The sequence below is a fragment of the Eumetopias jubatus genome, unplaced genomic scaffold, assembly GCF_037043125.1.
Source record: "Eumetopias jubatus isolate StellerSeaLion01/CBP00866 unplaced genomic scaffold, mEumJub1_p1.0 scaffold_6, whole genome shotgun sequence".
NCBI lineage: Eukaryota > Metazoa > Chordata > Mammalia > Carnivora > Otariidae > Eumetopias > Eumetopias jubatus.
In genome coordinates, this window is record NW_028274812.1 from 30,748,390 (window position 1) to 30,753,901 (window position 5,512).

A 5,512-nucleotide genomic window follows, 5' to 3' on the forward strand; every position below is an offset into this window, starting at 1 on the left:
ACAGTGTTGTTTTGTTATTATTAACCTGAAAAAAAGTCATTTTTTGGCAACACCCAAGGTAAATGATTAGCTTCAGCTTAATGCTGATGAGCATGAAAACAAAGCTTTATTTGGGTAAATCAAATTATTATAGTATTAGGACAGAAAAATGGCAACAAAGGAATGGAGAACAAGAGATAAAGATAAAAACAGTGATGCCAATTGTGATGATTGTATCACTTTTGGTTTTCCACCTCTGACATAACTTTTTAAAAATGTTGCCCTTTGTAACTTGCTCAGACTCTTTTTTTTTTTTTTTCCAGTCGAGGTCTTTTATTTTCTTTACGTTTATCATGCCATGAATTCATAGGGAATGGGTTCCAGCAGTTCAGGCTCCTTTCCATTAGTTCTCACAAAGTGTGCTTCTCTGGGTGGGGCAGGCTGGCGCTTCAGTTGAACCCAAGTACCTTTCTCTTTGGCTTCCTTCTTTTTCTGATCATTTTCCTTCACACGCTTCAGGAAGCTGTCTCGGCTCTTTGAGAGTTTAATATGCTCAATGCGTACATTAATTCTCTTGGCAAGAATCTTGCCCTTAACTTGTTTGTTTACAACAATGCCAACAGCATGCTGAGTAACATTGTAGACTCTTCCAGTTTTGCCATGGTAACATTTGCGGGGCATTCCTTTGTGAACAGGGCCCATTCCCTTGGTGTCCACAATATCACCTTTCTTATAGATTCGCATGTATGTGGCCAAAGGAACAACTCCATGTTTTCTAAAAGGTCTAGAGAACATAGAGCAGGTACCTCTCCTTTTTCCCTTTGTATTGGTCATTTTGGCAAATTACTGGAAGATGGCGGTTCCGGCTGAAAGGCTTGCTCAGACTCTTCTTAAAGAAGAGATTTAAAAAAACCTTTAAAAGTTTGAAATATAGGAATTACATTATCAAAAAAAGTAGCACTGACAGCAACTTTCTAGTGAATTTAATTTGGGTAGAAAAGTAAATAATTGTGCTCCTAAATAAATCTAAGTCCATATAATTATTCAAACCTCCCTCTGCTTTTTGAAAAACAGCTTTATTGAGATATAATTCACATACCACACAGTTCACTCATTAAGAATATACAATTCAAGGTATTTTAGTATATTCACAAGATTGTGCCAAAATTGCTACAATCTAACCTAAAATATTTTCATCCCCTCCCCCTACCACAGAGATTGCCCCCCCAAAGCTCCCAAGAGCAGCCACTCCCATTCTCTCCTTCCCCCACCAACATACTTTGTCTTTATAGATTTGCCTATTTTGGACATTTCACATATAAATAGATTCATATACTCTGTGGTCTTTTGTGACTGGCTGCTTTTACTTAGCATGATGTCTTTGAATTTTGTCCATGTTGTACCATGGATCAGGAGTTCATTCCTTTTTGTGGCTGAGTAATATGTTATTGTATGGATGCACAGCATTTTATTTATCCATTCATAGTTGATGCTCATTTGGGTTGTTTCCCTTTTTTTTGGACTATTATAAATGCTGCTGTGGGTACTTGGGTACAAGTATTATATGCTCAACTCTTGTTTTGCTTGTGTAGATAATGCCAAGCCCTGCTTGACATGTTTGTCCTTGTGTTAGCATGAAAACTTGCTTTTCACCCTGAAGAAAATAAAATTCTAACTTAAATTTTTCTGTCCATTGTGAACTGTTTTTCCTGATATAAGCGTATGATTCATCTCTAAGAAGCACTGTAGGAGTAAAGAGTTTTGTCTATTCATTGGAACCAATTAGAAGAAAAGGACCTGGAAAACAGGAGAAAATGGTTGTTTGAAGATAGGCAAATTAATAAAGTTAGCCAATATAATCTGTATTCAAGTGCGGTACTAGGAACTAGCTATATGTGCTTATGGACTTTCCATCTGGTGTAATTTGGACGGTAGTTTTTCTTCTTTTGTTGATTCTGCTAACGCTAAATTCTTGGATGCTTGCTTGCTATTGTAATTCCTACGTTCCCCAGAATATTCATTTTACACATTACAAAGTACTCTCTTCCATTTGGTAAGCAGTACTTCTTCAGCCTTTTTTGATTTGGTTCCCTCAGTAGGCATTTGATTTCTATAACTGCAGACTCACTTGAGTTTTATAAGGCATAGGTAGGGAGGGCACTTTTGGTGTTCTGCCATGCAGGTGTGATGAACCTGGCTCCAACTGTATTTTAAAACATTTATTGCTTCCAAAGTAGAACTCTAAGGAGAACAGATGGTATGATATAGAGAAAATGAACAGCTGTTAGCACTTGTAAATGTTCTCTGCAAAAAAGGGTCATACATTCACTCAACAGATATTTATTGATTGCCTGTCAACACAGTGCTGGTATTTTGATGTTGATGAGTTTCTTCTATCTGTTTTTTTATGTAGCTAAGAATTTACATTCTCTCCATTAAAATAGATAAAATGCTGCTCAAGATGGGCCACTTCTGAATTGTAGCATAATTTGAGAGAGATTGAACTTGTATAATGTATTTAAATACAATTTCCAAATGTAAGTATGAAAATCTTTTTGCTTTAGGATACTATTTATTGTGTAGATTTGCTATATAGTCTCACCTAGCACTTCCTAAAATACCTGAGACTTTGGAACCCACAAATTACATGGAACATAATCTGTAGTACACAACACTTTACTATCTTTGTGATGCAGTCGATTCTGTTGAGACACCGTATAACTAACCTAGTTTCAACTGATTTAGGTTTACATTGTACAGAGTGAATTACAGCGCCAGCGGTTGTTACTACATAGTTAATGATAGGGAATAACTGTAGAAAATTCAGAAAAAGAAAGTCCACTTTGGCAGCATCAGCACCACCTTTGTAAAGATCTCAATGTATACGTTTCAAAGGAAATAAAGTAGAGCTCATTTAATTTGCAAGAGGGAATTTTAAATAGATAGATTCGGAATCAGCTATGGCAGGAGGGTTAAAATCATAATCCCTGTAAAAATGCCATTGACTCTTTTATCACCTCAGCAGCCCCGATGCAGGATTACACTTTATTGGAAAGAAAACACAGATTTTCCTGAGCTATGTGAGGTTTAGAGTTAATGCAATGAGATTCAACAGGACCTCAGGGCTTTCCAATTCCCTTTCTCTTCTGTGTCATTTTGATTAAATGCATCTATGTTTTAAACCCACACACAAGCTCTATCCTTTACCTTGAAGACCCTTTTAAAAAAATTGTGTAGGCAAGAAGTGGCTTTGGAATTGGGTGAAGTTAGTGATCTGAGAATGGGGTTTTAGACATGGCAGCATGAACTCCAGTGGTATGGAGTCCAGATGAAGACACTCCACTCAGCTGACATCCCATTGGCCAAAGCTTTTGACTCCCTTTTCCTGCTTTAGCACTTCCAAAGAGATCCTGCCAAGCGAACATCCCCCTGAACTCTGGAAATGCTTCCTTCCATGTGTGCTCTTGCACAGGATGAGAAATATTTGGGTGCTAAATACTATAGGAAGGTACTTCAGTGCAATGGAGAATGTTTAAACTATTTGATGGGCTTATGTGTCCTAGGCATAGGATTCTTCACTGCAGAATGATTCTCTGAAACTTTTCTTTGCAACAAAAGAAATGAGACCTGACTTCCTTTCGTGGGACTACACAAGCCTAGACCTTCTTATAGCTAAACATGTGTATCTTCTTAATTATACAGAGATTTATAACTCCATGTTGCTTCCCTATTGCAGGACAAGTGGCTTCCTGACAAGCTGTCCTCAGAATATGATACAGTAATTAATTTTATAGATATATTGACATCGGTAGCACACAATCAGCCCCTAAAACCATTGTATGGACTATGCACTGGCTTCCAATTAAAGGATACAGGGGCGCCTGGGTAGCTCAGGCGGTTAAGCGTCTGCCTTCAGCTCAGGTCATGAGCTCCATGTCCTGGGACTGAGCCCCATGGGGGCGGGTGGGCTCCCTGCTCAGTGGGAAGTCTGCTTCTCCCTCTCCCTCTGTGCTCTCTCTAGCTCTTACACTCTCTCAAGTTAATAAATTAAAAAAAAAGATACAAAAACAAGTGAATTAATAAGAGAGTAAGTGATGCAATAAATATACCATAAAATCAGACACTTGTTGTCTATATAAGAGTGAAGGAGAAATTTAGCACAGTGTTTGGCAATCTAGTTATGTGATTTGCATTTCATTCTAAGGATACTTATCACCTTGTCTTATCTACTTGCACAGCAAGAACGCTAGTTACTATTATAATTTGGACAGTTAAACATCTTGGGCTACTTTACTTTATAGGCTATCAAGGCTCATGTTCTGGGAACAGGGAATGAATGGAAAATAAACATGTATCTTATTGGGAATTTCAAAGTGTTTTTATAAGTCATTTGGAGATTCTCTATTGATGGATGGGTGTTGGATCTTGAAGAAAATACAGAGAAAACTCAAAGCAACTGGGGTAAATACTGATCTTTGCATTGTAGGAACCTGAGCTCTGAGTGTTTAAGAACAATAAAAAGTATCCTTTCTGTAACTTTATGAGTTGAAGTATCACAGGTAGAGTGTCATTGCTTAACTAAGACCCTACTGTCCAGTAAGTGTCAACAATTGCTTGAATAATTACTGTGTGCTCAGATACCTGACTCTGTGCTTGGTGTGTGTGTGTGTGTGTGTGTGTGTGTGTGTGTGTGTGTGTGTGTGTGTGAGAGAGAGAGAGAGAGAGAGAGGGCGAGAAAGAGAGAGAAGGGGATATAAAAGAATTTAAACCTGCTACTCTCTAGTAACTAACAATACTTGACACATAAGTGCTCAAAAGAAAGATTCTTGTTTAGGATTGTTAGTATGAAATAAAAAAGAAAATTATTAAAGGGTTAATTTTGTAATGAGAGACAGAATAGGTCCAGTTTTCACTATAAGTATAGCATTCTTCTAGCAGCAATTTATTATAAAATATTAAGAAAATACCAATTAAATTTTTTTTCCTCTGAGGGGAGGGAGATCTCATACCTTTTGTTTTTATTAATGTCTCTATATGTTCCGGAGCTGGGCCAGAATTAATGGTATGTAATGTCACAAGTCCTTGGAACTTTAAAAACCATGATTCAGATTTACTTCTTTTTTAAATAGATGCATTGCATTCATTTTGGAAAAAATTTTAAATGCAGAAAGCACAAAGCAAAGAATAGTTACAGCCATGATTCAATTCTGAATAAATTTCATAATAAGGTTATCTTTGTTAAAGGTGATTGTTCAGTATCAGGCTGAGCATTTATCACTTCCTACATATTACATATATGATGGGAAGATTCACATCTCATCAGCAGAATAGGCATGCAAACGAATGCCTTTTACAGCTTCTTTTACTTTGCATGGATAGGGTTGGCATTATAACAAATAGAACAAACATTTGCTTCTTTTATTCTCCAAGTTTGAAGCCCAGGGGAATATATCCAGTCAGTGGTAAGAGCTACTCATTTTATTTTAGAGGAAATGAACTTTTAAAGAACTATCTGTGTTCCTCTTGGTTGTAA

The 5,512-nt window shown here is 37.0% G+C and overlaps 1 pseudogene; it reads right to left on the minus strand.

The window, feature by feature from the left end:
- Positions 1-326: 326 nt before the first annotated feature.
- On the minus strand, positions 327-816 carry LOC114225636 (large ribosomal subunit protein eL21 pseudogene; annotated as a pseudogene).
- Between the last annotated feature and the right edge of the window lie 4,696 nt (positions 817-5,512).